Genomic DNA, 15,510 nt, shown 5'->3' on the forward strand with positions numbered 1-15,510 from the left:
GTAGTCGCCATTAATGGAGCTTGGAGGAGAAAACATGGAAGAAGGTTCGTTGGTAAGAACCACAAATGGCGCCAATTATGCTTGGGTAAGAACTCACCCAAACACACTAACGATCTTGTTAGGGAGCTTTTTGTATAATTATTGAGACTGTACCTTTAATGGCTGCCTATGTATCCAAATCGTTCTCTGGAATCAATTCCCTCAAATGAACGTAGTTCTTTGTTTAAAATGAATGGGGTATTTATAGGATAATAATAAGAAATATCCTTTCCTTAATTGCTAGAAAATCTTCTGTAATTATGTAAAGTTTTAATATGGAAGCATATTTTGACAAATATGTTTTCTAAATCTGAACCTGCTATATCTAGCTTGTGGTGCCATAATTTTGGGCAACACATGCACGCCATAATTTTGGGAAGCGCAAGCACGCCATAATTTTGGGCAGCACAGGCACGCTATAATTTTGGGCAATGCAGGCACACCATAATTTTGGGCGGCGCTAGCATGCCATAATTTTAGGCATCGTGCCTAGTAGTGAGTGGCACTATAATGGTACCCAATGATGGTTGTTTATAGGGGTGCAGATATGGTGGCATATACAATATGAATAGTAGATTCCTTGTTTCTTTGTAACTCAACTTCAATTGACCAAGGTTTAAGAATAAAAACTCTACCTGCAATGAAGACAAGACCTTCATCAAGCACTATCTTTTTGTCCTCATTGTTAGTGAAGTTGATGTAGAACAACTCCTTGTCTGTCGTAATCTCAAATCCAGCTTTTAGCTTCCACGTTTTGGTTAGGTAATCCTTTACAAAGGGAAAGGAGAGTCTTTTATCTAGAAAATACCTAACCAAGTACTCATCCCATTTTTGCTTACCTTGTTCCACAATGTTGCTAGGAACTTCAGCCACTCCATCTTGTAGTAATGGAGAAAAACTCTTTAAGGCAGTTGTTGTTCAATTCATACCTGCACCACTGAAAAGAGAGCTCCACGATGTTGCTGTGGTGTTAATACTACTTGTCTGATCACTAGCCATGAGGATAACAGCAAGAATCTAAAGAATTTGGCAGATCTATCTTCTTCTTCCTTGATTGGTTTTTGAACTTACCTGATAAAGAAGGTTTTGGAAGGGAAAAAGAGGATAAGATTTGCCTACTAACTATTTTTTACTCCAAAAAGGAAATAATTAGTACACTAGATCGGGGATTAGAATATATTAAGTAACAACCGATCCCCTAGATGAGGTCCCCATTTTTACTAAATAATTAGAAAAAAAAAATTCGAAAGCGATAAGTTGATCACATGTATCGTAGTGCGCATTCCTTTTATCCAATAACTCTTTAAGAACTTGGAATGAGACAACATGCATCTCATCCTCTCTACAATGGTACGGTTTATCCTCTCGGCTCTACCATTGTGTTGCAGTGTCTTGGGCACTGTCTGCTCATGACGAATCCCATGACTCTTGCAATGCTCTTTAAACAGCCCAATGTACTATCCCCCATTATCTGAACGGATACACTTTAAAGGCTTTCAAGTCTCTCTTTCCATCATACTATGGAAAGTCTTGAACACACTAAGAACTTCATCCTTGGTCTTCAAACCATATGCTCATACCTTTCTTGACGCATCATCAATGAAATTCAAGAAGTAAAAAGCTCCCTCGTGGGAATTCACTTTCATGGGATCACTGAAGGTTTAGATTGTAGTAAGTATACTTCAGAAAGTTTGATTAAGACTTGAGGTTCATCCTAAATTGTTTAGAGTTTGTGTGAGGGAGATGTGAAGAAGAAAGGTAGACTCTTGTAGGATTAGAATGGTTCTAAGCTAATGAAAACTTGAAAACTTTGATTGTTGTATTGAAATGAATTAAAAACATGAAGGGGAAAGTTAATTAAAACATTGAAATGAAAACAAGCAAACAAGATTGAAGATTGAAACAAAGACAAGTAAATAACAAGTTGATTAAAAGGAAATAAAACAACAAGAAATTAAAAACATAAATTGAAAAACTAGACAAGAAAATAAACAAACCAAATGGTTTGGATCCTAAGACAATGGATCATTTCTCTTTCCCTTGTTTTTAGCTTATATACCCTTACTTTTGCCTTTTACAGATTTACCCTTCTCCATTACAAACTAGACACCTCACACTTTCACTTTTGCTTTTGTTTTTTGGTTTCTTCATGACTAAGGTAGGTTAAGGAGAAAGTATTCATAATTTGAGATAAAGGCCTCCATCTCTGGTCTTCAGAATTGAGGGCTTTGACCTTTGATTTTGACCGGTTGACTTTGACTAGTTAACTTTAAGCTGTTGACTTTGACTTTTTCAGCACTTTTCCACAGCAGTTACTGGTCTTCATAATAAGCGTGATTAAGGCTCTTTTTGGTGCTAAGACGCAAATTTTATGATAAGTGGTCTGAAATACTCCTTAACCTAAAAAAGGTAGTAAAAGCTATGAGTTGTCTTTTCGTTAAGTGTAAGAGGGACTGTAATGCAGCAATATATGGGTAATAAAATGCACATTCGGGAGCTGATCACCACCCCCAAACAGCATCTTGCTTGTCCTCAAGAAAGGATGAGAGAAAAAAACTAAGATCACAAATGAGTGATTTATTATACGTTATACTAATCTCGTTTCACAGACTGCGATTGCATTGACCATATGCAACAAGGCTTTAAACCACTAGGAATTCCCTAGTGGACAAGCTTTAAGCTTCATGAGAGTTTTCCAGTTAAGGTACTCACAAACTTCTTCTATTTATTACAAAAAGTGTTTTGTTTTCTTATTTATTCTCAGAAGTTCATACATCTTATTAGCGGTAAATAAAGACAAGCTCCTTTGAACTTAGAATGACATATATACAGTAATTAAATCATTTAAAGATAAATGCACAAAACATGAGCAATGAAATGCAAAAGCAGAGTTGTTTCCGAGGCTTTTAGAGAGCTTCCTTAAGGTGGGCTCTCACAAGGGTGTGTTGCAATCACAACTCTCTGATAGCTTCATGATAAGAGCCCAAAATTGTAGTTTTAACCTATTAACAATATTATTTTTTGACCAATTATATGATTAATAAATTAGAGTTAGTACTGTTATCGTGTTATTGTGTATTGCAGGCATTTGAGTCGAATATGTGAAGAAATACATCCCTTTTGCGAGATAAAGGAGCAAAAGTTGGTTGCTAAGAAGTTCTATGATTAAATGTCAAGATTCAAGGAGAAAGAGCCTTTTAAAGCTCGATCAAAGCTGAAAAGTCAAAGTCAACGCGGGCAGAAATAGCGTAAAAAAGTCAACAGAACTTCCACAGGCCGTATCTTTGGACTCAGACCTCGGAATTGGACCTACCATACATCAAAACGACCGACTCGGAACGAGATTTCTAATGGTCTAAGCCTTGACCCAATCATAGGAGCAAAAGTAGACAAAAAGGCTATTGAAGTAATTTCCAACTGAAAACCCATTTGTGGACTAAAGTAATGAGGTTTTGGGCTCGATTTTTCGGCCCAAAACTTGGCTCCTAAGCCCATGCACGAAATTGTGGATCTAGCATCTTTTCTATAAAGAGGACTAAGACTTAACTCTTAAAAAATTGGTTTTATATCCAAGTAATTAGTTTTAGAATAAGAAATTAGTTTTTAGACTTAGTTACTTAGTTAAATTATCAAATACTTTGTTTCTAATTCAATAGTTAGTTAGATTTTAGTTTTGTCTTAATTTCATTCATAAATTTAGTTTTAATTCATTTTGAATCATTAGACTATTGTTCATTAGATTAATAAAGTAATTGTTATTCATTAAATAATGTCTTGTACTTATTGTTCTTGTTCTAGAAATAATAGTTTAATGAATCAAGGCTAGAACCTCCATTAGAGGGGTTTGAGGAAGCCTTGATGATGACTTGATTTTTTTAGTATAGATATAGTTGTAATGTTCTATTCTACTCTAGAAAGTGATTAGTTCACCATGAGAATGGGTTTGATTGCTTCACATGCTAGTTATTAGTTGGTAGAGATTACCATGAATAATTAGGGAATAGAAATACCCAACATTTACGTGAAAAAATAAAGATTAGGATTACAACGTATTCTATGCTATTTATTTAGTCGAATCAAGGTGGAATCAAATTCCCCTAATTCCTTCTCATATTGTCAATTTAGTATTAAATTTCCGTAGTTTGATTTATATCATCTTGATTAGTTAATTCACCATCATAGTTAAATTCAATTCCATTACTCTCACGATTTTGTTAGAATACATGAACTAGGAAACTTCACATCTAAACGTACTAGGAGTGGAACGAATTCTCTGCTCCAAATATTGCATTGATAACGAGAGTAGATAACTTTGGTATTAAGCACAAATTCAGTTTTAGTTTTACTTACATTTGAGTTTAATTACTTATTCGTAGGTAAAACTATCGTTTTTCCTTTTATCACTTCACTCAAGGTTCGTTCTCTTAAGTGCAGCGGACACTTATATTTCTCGCATACTCAAATGGCATCCAAAGAAACTGGGGTCAATTGATTACACTTGCCACTTACTATCACACCATCCTATTCCTAATCGAGCTAGAGGTCTTTTATTAGGAGTTACGGGACTAGGGTGATGGTTTAGAACAAAAAAGGAAGGGAAAACAAAATTTGATAAGTCGAGAAACTAGGTCTTCAAGATACTTGTAACCAGAGAAGAACCTCGTTTTGTTATTTTGCTTCCGAATTATGATACATTTTTTTAGCTCTTTGGCTTTGTGACTCCATATGATTTTAAATTTTGGGAGTTCTAACTTTTTTTTTTTTTTTCCTGATATCGTCTCTTTTTGATTTTGAACTTTTGGGAGATTAGATTTTTGACTCATTTGATTTTTTTAGAGTTTTGGTTTTTTATGGGTCATTTTTTTTCTTCTCTTTCTTTTGTTTTTCCTTTTGAAGCAAATAATTGTTCTATTTTTGTACAAGATTTTCTCTTTTCTTTTTCCGATATCCATCTAGTTCTCAACTCATCAGCTGGGTAATCTTTTTATTGTGTGTTGTAACAGTTTAGGAATTTTTGGTGAAAAATAAAAAGGCTTTTAGAAAAGGTGAAGGCGAGGAAAACTATCTTTTTAGGGTTTTAATGTTTATTTGGCTATATCAATCCAAAAAGGGCCTAAATTCTCTCATAGGATATAGTGTGGTGATCTATCTGGACATCCTTTGTGTCATCACTCAATAATCATTCAGATGAGGCTTTTGGCTAGATTCTCACAGGATATGGAACTTAATTGTTCTAACCTTGGCTTCAGAAACTCACTGTTGTATACAAACAAATGCTGATGCATACCATTCATGAAAAGATGTAGAAACTATTGTATGTTTATTAGTCTAAGTACGAAGAACAAGTCCTTACTCTATTACTATAATGAGACTTCTAAACTTTTTATTCATCATAGAAAGAGGAAACAAGATTTTTTTAATACTAAACGGAAAAATATTTTTAGTCTTTTTCGAAAAAATTTTAGAAAGGAAGAAATATACTATAATATTTATTATATAGAACACTGCTTAGTTTTTGCAAAATGTTACTATACCATATAGAACCATGCTTGTCCTCAAAGTATGAAGAGATAAGGAAAGAGATTACTATAGAAACATGAGCAAAAATAGTGATACACATGTATTCTGTTCTTCATGATGAAAATATGCCACCCCCAAATAAATTTGGGGAGTGGGTTGTTTGATATAGAATGAGAAATACATGGTTTATTATACTAGGGATATTTATTCTATTATAAAATATTTTTGGGTTTTTGTGTTTTTTTGAAAACATATGTAAAATGCAGAAGATCTAACATGCATGCATGATTATTATTACACTACGATTAAAGAAATAAAAAGTGCATAACGTAAAGTATGTAAACAACTATCTATACAGACACATGATTTTTATTTTTATTTTTAAGAGTAATTGTTTTTCTCAATTTAAAAATATCTCTAACCATATAGAGGTTTTGACAAGAAGATAAAATTATATGTTGATCTAGTATCATTTTGGTTACTCCGGGGCAAATAATTTTCATTTTTATATCCTCTAGTTTTGAAAACTATGGAGAGATGTTTTAAGATACTCGTACCTCAAAAGTTGTGATTCTAGATACTAATATTTTGAAACAAATCATAACAGATAATCTCAGGCAACTTTTGTGTCGGCTCTTTATTGAACCCAATTCAGTCAGGTTGTGGCTTCAGTTATATGTGCTATGGGATTTATTGTGCAAGATATAATGGAAGGGTTTAGTTGATTGGACACTAGTGGGTGGTGGAACTAGGTCTTTTTGGTAGATTTTGGTAGTTCTAGTTAAAATGGGATGGGAACCAATGTTCTATTCTAATTGTTTAGGTACCTTGTCCTTGTCTGAATGCATTTGATGGTTGACGTGATGATATATTGGTGAGCAAGGGACAATTGGTATCTATATGGTTTAGGTTGAGACAGAAAGTGCATGGTGATATGGCCAACCCTTAGTAACACATAACTAATCCTCAAACCGCCCTTAGAAGAATGGAGATTACGTACTTCTAAGGGTTTGTCTATGTGGAATCCATCACCCGTTTTGTTTTTGGTTTTATAAAATCACATAACTCTTGGTGTATCAAGAACTTTTTATAATGAGAACGAAGAAAAACAACTATTTTGAAAAAGAATTGAAAAATAAAGAAAAGGAAAATTGTATACTCGCTCCATAGGATCACATTTACTTAAACAACGAGTAAAAATTGTTTTATAACGAATATGCGAGATATACGTGGACTAAGGCTCCAGCACTTACAATCACACACTCCAAGAGGAGGGTCCGGTTACCTTAATGATGCACTCCCATGGAATACATCAATAAAACATGCTATGAATATTTTATAGTCAGATATTCATGACTATATGTGGGGTCGTTTTAAGTCAGATTCTCCAAGACTATGCATAAGATGGATGATATGATGTTAACTATATACTAATAATCTAAACATTTGGGGATCTTTATAGAAAAACATATAAAAGCATACTCCCCCAAATAGAATGAGATGGTGCATATGGAATGTAAGGTGCAGAATGATAAGAGAATGTTTATGCAACCCATCATGGAACTTATGCAATAACCCATCATGTTTGAATTCTCCAAAAGAGTGAGAAGTTGGTAGTAGATGTCCTTCATGAGGCTCAGATGATGGGGAATAGGACATACCAGGTTTCTCAACTATAGAAATGATGGACTCTTGTGTTCATATATTGGGCAAAGTCTCCTTACTAGGAAGGTTTAGAAAATTATGAATAGTCTCAAAGGCAATAGGTTTAAGTGAAAATTTGAGGTTTCTTTGAAATGGTTTCGTGGTGTTGTCCTCAGAAATTGGTGGATGTTTGATGAATGGAGGTTGGATTTCAAGAGCTGTTAAATTGGGATTGTGATGGTTGGTTGGTGGTTCTTCACATGATCTCGAGGACTTAGAGAATTCTTCATCTAGTTTTGTTGTTTCCACAAGATTGTGGTTCATATCTGCGATAGTATGGATATCACAAAATTGTTCCATCGATAAATCTTTAACAACCAAACTAAATTGAAATCCACTTTCCACCATAGATTTTACTCCCTCTTTTCCAAGCACTTCATTTTCGTTGTCCTCTCTGCCTAGATCTTCATAAATTTTCTTAATGCCATTGTCCAAGTGTGTTGAGTCTAATACATGCTATTGAGTTTCTTATGCCAGAGTTTTCTCATTTATGGGTGATGATGCATTAAGGCATGTGAGAGAAACTGTGACTTCATGCATATAATCATCATCATAAGATCTGGAATTCTCACGATAGTCAAGTGGAGGATGATGGGTTTTTAACTGGTCATGAGTATCAGGATGGGCTTTAGCAATTGGCTTTGTTATAGTAACACCTTGTTTCTCTTTCCGGCTGGGTTCTGGACTGATGGGAAAAATATTAGTCTCAGATGTGGTATCTTTTGAATCGGATTGGAGAAAACATAAGGTAGTTGCTATTTGCTGAGTTAGTATAGTTTGCTTGGCCATTTCTTGGTAGAGTTGGTTTGTGATGGATGGTGTAGTATAATATGAATTTGATATGGATGGTGATATGAATGGTAATGGGCTTTGGGTGAAACCGTACTCTGACTGATCATGTGGATAGATGAATGGTGGTTGACTATTTGTGGTGGAACTCCATGAATTGTCGACATGATTAGAAAACTCTTGAGAGTATAGGGTACTAGGGAAGTTTGAAAATTGAAGTTCGTAAGGATTTCCCGTAGTAGACTCGAATTCGGTATATGATGGACAATGGGATAACCAGTGATAAGGACTACCACAAAAATAATAGGGTTATGGGTTTGCATTGTAATTCCATGACCGTTGCGATGCATATTGATAAGACATGAATTCTCAATCAATAATGATGCACAAACAGTAGAAATTAATTTTTTTGGATTTTTGAAAATATTTGCTTTGGTCAATAATTTACTATGCCCTGTTTAGAATAACAATTGGGTGCAAGACTAGGATGGCTCTACTACACATCTTAGAAGAGTAGGCAGTCACTTCACCAAGTGGTGTGCTACCAAGAATCTCACTCACAATAAATCTGGGGGAGGGGAGTGAGGAAGGTAGTTGGTCTACCGGAATCTGGTAACTGATTACTCTAAATCCTCGTGGCTATATTTTTGTCTTTTTCTGGAGGAGCGTGACTACTTTAGGCTTTAGTTGATTGATTTTCATTAAATTTTTGGTATAAGGATTTGAAGAATCAAGCAACGTCCAATTTACCTACATTGGGTAATGACTTTCCAATGGTTGTTATGTGGCTCGGGTTTAGCCTTATGCGTGAATGTAAAGACAAGACTGAAATGTAAATCACATAATCATCCAAGCATGCTTACTAACACACAAGTATCCTCTTACACTTTGTAGCGATGAGGTTTAGAAATTACCGCCCAAAGTGTGCGTACACGACCCTTAGGGTGAAGGCAACGTCAGTTGGCGCTTGATCTGAGAATCAGGCCCAACCTTTCGAGATTTACCTTGTTTTAAGTTACAATAAAGGCCCACTTAAAAAGCCCACAAGTTGGGTTTTTGACAATTTATACAACTTTGCCTTCAAGGGCTCAAACTTAAAACTAAACTAAGATTACACTAATCTAATTACCTAGTTTTAGATTAATCACCTAGATTAACTAGAGTCAATTGGAGTTAGAGTGTTGATTACCAAGTTGATTCAAAGTGTGTGAGCTATGATCTACAACTTGCCTCACACACTTAAACTTCCCAAGACAATTAAAACCCTAATCCCTTGGTATATATGTAACTTAAACCAAGTTTAACTCATGTTCATCATAAGAAATCAATAAAAAACCAATTTTTTTTATTTATTTTTTTTTTCCATTTTTCTTTTTATCACTAACTATTACAAACAAGTTCCACTGTTTTCTCCTACTCTATTACAAAATTTGGGCTCAGAGTGTAACTATTCGTCACAAATCAACTGGGCTGCGAAAAAATCGGATACACTTCTGTGGAGGTGAGGTTGTGGTCGCCCTCCACCTAGCCAGCGGTAGCCCGTTCGGTCTGGTGAACAGTCGTTGTCTTTTGCCTGTGTCTTCAGCTCTTCTCCAACTTTGTTGTCCCACAACCTGATTTGTAAAAAAGTAGATCAATACTGAGAAACAATCACTACTACAGAAAAGCTCATATACCAATGTTATTTACAGTGGTAAAAAGCTTTTAGCCACTGTTTTCATACCGTGGTAACAACCACCGTGACAAATACTTCTAACAAAAACGTGGGGAAAAGTACCTCTTATATACCCCGGTTTTGAGTAAAACAGTGGTATTAGGATTTACAAACTGTGGTTAATAGTCCGAAAAGTTTGCTCTTATATTTACAAACCGTGGGAAATAGTGATGATATATACGACGGTTGGATACAAACCGTGGGTTATATAAACTGATTATACCTCGGTTCTTATCAAACCATGGTGTATAGTCATTACAAACCGTGGGTTATATAAACTTCTTATACCTCGGTTCTTATCAAACCGTGGTTTATAGTCTTTTTTTTTAAAACAAAATAAAAACCCCTAATTATTTGATTCTAATCATATTCATTCAACCTGCAACCTACCCATTTTCACCATATATATCCACACTGGATTTAAAAACACATTGCTCAAATAAACAATTCATAGTGCAACACAAACAAAAGAAATAAATTTACACATCCAACACAAAGACATTGAATTGCTAAAAGAATTTTGAACTTTTTTGAGTCATCAATAATGAAAGAAACATCCAAATTTACTTGTTATATCAAAATAATAATGACCTAACTTGTTGCATCAATAAAAAAAGCAATCTATTTGTTCTATCTAAAATATCAAAAAAAAAAAAAATGGTGAGACCAAGCACCACACCTTAACTGGAAAGGGTCAAAACCTAGCTAAGACTCGACGCTTGGCTCGAACGCTGCATTATGCTGGATGAATCTAAGAATTTTAAGTCGAACAACATCAAGTTCCTCTTGTGTGTATGTATCTTTGAGAGATAGATTTGTCATCTGCACGATCAAAGATAAAAAAGTATATAATAACTAAATAATGAAGAATAACACAAAATAGAGATAATAAACCAACTATGCGTAGGACCACTAAAAAAATTTATCTAAACAAGCTTCCATTATTTCCGTCGTCATAAACTTCGTTACATAATACCCACTCTGTATCACCAGGTTGGTACGTGCCCTATGTACTGACAAGTAATGTAATGAAAAATAATGCAACTACCACCCCAATATGCAACCTTGCACTAGTACTTCACAATAGTCTACTCCATCTCAAGGTTGAAATGTATAAAGAAATATATTGTTCTATTTGGACTAAAATACAATGTCTTTAGTGCTTGGCATGGGTCACTAATACCTTTATAAGTGGAACATGTATATGGGGAGAGAGAGAGAGAGAGAGCACTACGTTTGCGCAACCATCTATCCCATTTAATAAGTCCAATTAAGATATACATACAAGTGAATTAGTGAACCTTAGTTTAAACACAAATGCAGTACAACTGATTGTCCATATATACAAAACATGATCCCATCAAAGGTCATAACTGAAAAGTAAGAACGAAACAACTAAGGTGTAGTCGCTTATCAATCTTAAGGAGCTCTAAGTAACCATGCCCAGTACAAACCTCACCTTCAGTACATAATGGCCATATAGAATGTTTTTTTATGAAATTTCTCAAATATATATGCAAGAGAAAGGAAGACAAGTAATAAAAAAAACAACACTTGTCAAATATGATGGGGAACTTACTTGTAAAGGCACTTGTAAATTGTGGAAGTGCTGAAAAATGAAAACACAAAGAAAATGAATATCTCCTTGGTACAAAAAAAACTGAACTAGAAATACCACCATAAATAGAGAACTAACACACTACCAATGACCAATCAATTATGAGTTAAATACTTAAGCGACTGAAGTAGTTATAAGCTTCTAGCAAAGTCATGGTCTTTGATTGGGTAAGAATTATGAGCAGCACTAGGACATGTATATATAAACTAACCTTTATGATGTAGGTTATCCAACACCTGGCAACTGAAAGAGTATGCTCCAGTGAGTTGAACTTGAGCCACCTGAAAAACATACCAACCCAATGCAACATTAGTTTAAACAAAATAAAGTAAATAGGTCACCAAAATAGAAGTAAACAATAATTTACCTTAACCATTTTGTCCACATCCAAATGTTCACAAACAACCAACAAAGCTGCCAACAAAAGAAATTAAAATACAAACGTATTCCTAAACAATATAAATCAGCCAAAGTTATTAGTCCTAAGTGAGCAAGGTTTGTTACAAACAAATTGATCCCATGTCAAATAAACACCCAATAAGTTTTCCAAATTCAGCTCTTGCAGTACCCCAAGTAGATAGATTACCTTATGAAATCAAAGGTCCATTGGAGCTTACTTCTGTGCTTTGAAATACTTAGATACTAAGAAATCCAACAACCCAAAAGAAAACTAAAAGAAGACAACCATACATACTACTACCTGTCAACAATAAATGCATGCTATAATTCCACACAAAAACAAAAGGATCAATGGGGATATCACTTTTTTCTACCAAAGCATAGGCCAAAAACTAAATATGGCTTGTTATCGATAAATTAGATTGGCGTAAACTCGGACACCAAGAGTAAAACTCAACCTTTTTCCTATCAAATGTCTTGGTCGATAAGTTGAATGCCAAGTTTCATAATGACATAATAACTAAAAGAAACACAAACACTAAAGTGAAGTAAATGTACAATGGAAATATCAAAATATAGAAAAATAAAAACAAGTATAACTAGCCTCGTGCTTTAAAAGATTGCCTCTGTAATCTGCAATTAAATATCATGTGAACTGAACCACGCTCATAATAATAATAGAATGTACAGTTCAGAAATAAGTAGAGAAATTCTCCCAATTGGATGCATAACTAAGAATCTAAGATTCAGATAAAATGTTTTGAGTATTTGAGGAAAATGACAATACCTTAAACACATTCATCTCCTTAGCATTGACTAACAACATCATAATAGTAATCCTCATACTTCCTAAGCCACACCAACAAGCACTTCGATGGTGTGAGCCTTGACAACTGAACACTTCAACCATGTTACTCATGTTGTTAACAATTCTTGAAATAGATCCTCTAATTAATTGTCGGATGATGGGCAAAGTAGTGGCTCACTTCTAATTAGTTATGTAACTTGCTGAAGAGTAGATATTATATGGTCATAGAGCCATAGAGGTTTATTTGGGGTTTAATATGTATCATATTCAAAGTGTCAAATTCATGGAATACCATCAAATGAAGAATATCACTAACACGTGCAATATATAGCCAAAATAAAGTAACTCTACCATCTGAAAAGTGAGTCTTGTAATTGCAATATGGAACACAACATTAGGTACTTAGAAAAGAACAAAAAACAGGTCATAGCACTAAGTAAAAGCAACAAAATAGACAAACAAACAGTTCATATCATTGACATTTTCACAAAAGAATTTAACGAAAAAGACTAGAGAGTTGAGAAGCTTGATGCAGCAACAAAAAAACCAATTTAGAAATTGAGGCAAAGTGGAAACTCTAATATAAAGAATGAAAAAGTACGCAAGGTGCATCTTCGATTCTTAAAACTATAAACCTTAAATTTCGAATCTAAATCAACAAATTTACAGTAATTGTGCAAGAAAACCTTCATCTGCTACATACAAAGTCATTAAAACTACCTTAACATACAATAGGCAAATTATACCCAATTACAATCGTTGGCCTAGCTACCAATTAAAAGAACAAGAACAAACTCTTTGTATATATATATAATTGCCAGTGGATATGATTGTGTGTTTATTTTTGTAAGTATTTAGTAAGATTCTTCTTCCACATCTACTTCTTGTAATTCATTGTATACCAATAATTCATTGCATAACCAAATCCCAATCCAATTCACAAAAAAAACCTAGGTCAGTTATTGGAACGTTATGGCATTTTGCTTCAATTCAGATAAACAAAAAAAAATTATACATATATTCTCTTCAATCCAGCATTTAAGGAAACCTAGAAGTTAGTTTCTCCATTCATGATAGCTAAACAAAAAATAACTAACCTTGAATAAAATCCTTTGAAGGAACATACAAGAACTATTTTACCTTTACAGAAATCAAACGGTTCAAAGCAAGTGGTGACCAAACACATCTCAAAACGATGACGTCGCTGCTTTAATTCTGAACAAAACGAAATTGATAAAGTGGCATATTAAATAGGAGTGAGAGACCTTTGGATTGAACATGCATTAAAATTTGTAGACGAGAGAGATGACGAGGGGGAGGCAGCTACACCACCGGTATAAAATAGGGCGAGAGAGAGAGATGTTGAAGCCCTAGTGAGAGAGATATAAGGTCGCAGTTGAGAAGCAGAAGTGGGGTTTCGCTTATAGACTTTTTTTTTTCTTTTCAGAATTTTTTATCCACGGTGGGTGTAATATTGCCAAAAATATAAACCACTATTTTCAAGGAAACAGTGGGGTATATGATTACCAAAACATAAATATCGTTATATTTGAGAGTACCATGACAAATGTCAAAATATATACCCACTGTTTTTTTTTAAATTAGTGGTATTTGATTGTTTCAAAACTAGACAAGTGTTTTGTACCGTGGCAAATGACTATAAACCACTGTTATTAGCGTAAGCGAGTGGTATATACCAATTTACAAACCGTGGCTAATGTGCTTTTCTGTAGTAGTGTGTATTCCAAATTGTATTGCGACGAAAGAATAAGAAAAGAAAAAAAAATACAAATCTATTTAACTTCACCAAGAACATTCTAATCCACGTTCGCATTCTCGTCCCAAGAACATTCAACCAAGAATAAACAAAGTTTGATCACCCTATGAAAGAAATACTTGTGATTAAACAATAAAGAAAAGTACAAGTAAAACAGTTTAGAAATTGTATAACTAACCACTTATGATACCTTATTAAGTAATTGGTTCCGTAAGATTTTTGTACATGTTGTTATGTCCATGAACATCATCTATTCCATAAATCATCGGGATACCAAGACAACTAGCATCACATTGAGGAGTATGTGTGTATGCACGATTACCATAGTTCAAAATACACTCACCAATTGTTCTCCAATATCGGAAAAAGGGTTCTTACGACGAAAGTGGTTATATTTTTTTGTTGCTCGCCGCTTTGAATTAAGGGTGCTAATTTCCTGGAAAATGGAATTAGTGAGTTAGTGACTACCAGTTTAGAACTACAAATTCAACCTAATTAAACAATTCAGCGTACTGGAATTTATCTCATATGCTTAGTCCTAATTTAACAATTCATGAATGTACATATTAAGGTAACTAATGCCCACATTTCAGTGTTAATTCATAGCAAGCTTTCATAATAATCTTCAAGAGAACCTAGCTTTAGAAACACATACAAACATACTCCCAATTCAAACCCAGGTGAATTCCCTATCAATTATTTATAATTTCACTTGTAAACCTCTAACAAAACAAGATGAAAAGTACTGTCAGAACCTATGTTCCACCTGTACCACTTCAATCAAGCAATTCCAGCCATCAAAATACTACATAAATGGTTCACAATAGTATAAATCTAGTCTAAGAGAGAGATCCCATGTGGATTAAAAGAGATTTACTAAAATTGACCCATAAAGGAAGAATTTCAGTTGGGATTTGTCCTTCTTCCACCCTTATTTTCCAATGCAACTCCCTTATTTAATAAGCCATATAATTGTTTTTAATAATAGTTAAATAAATTGATTTTCTTACCTTAACTTACCTTGGACACATGGTGTAAATGAGAACCCCAACCAGATGGTTGACGTCCTGTAGGGTCTCTTCTAGCCCATCCTTATTTCCATCTCCCCTTTTCTTACTGTTGAGCATGTTTTCGGAAATCTC

The 15,510-nt window shown here is 34.2% G+C and overlaps 1 long non-coding RNA gene across 1 annotated transcript; it reads right to left on the reverse strand.

Annotated features, from left to right (window-relative positions):
• Nucleotides 1-10,272: 10,272 nt before the first annotated feature.
• On the reverse strand, nt 10,273-11,708 carry LOC147509685 (uncharacterized). Its single transcript, XR_015216611.1, has 3 exons — nt 11,596-11,708; nt 11,346-11,375; nt 10,273-10,588 (listed from the first exon to the last, which is right to left on the reverse strand). It is a non-coding gene; the product is annotated as an uncharacterized LOC147509685 (long non-coding RNA).
• Between the last annotated feature and the right edge of the window lie 3,802 nt (nt 11,709-15,510).

This window comes from Coptis chinensis, chromosome 3 (genome assembly GCF_015680905.1).
Source record: "Coptis chinensis isolate HL-2020 chromosome 3, ASM1568090v1, whole genome shotgun sequence".
NCBI lineage: Eukaryota > Viridiplantae > Streptophyta > Magnoliopsida > Ranunculales > Ranunculaceae > Coptis > Coptis chinensis.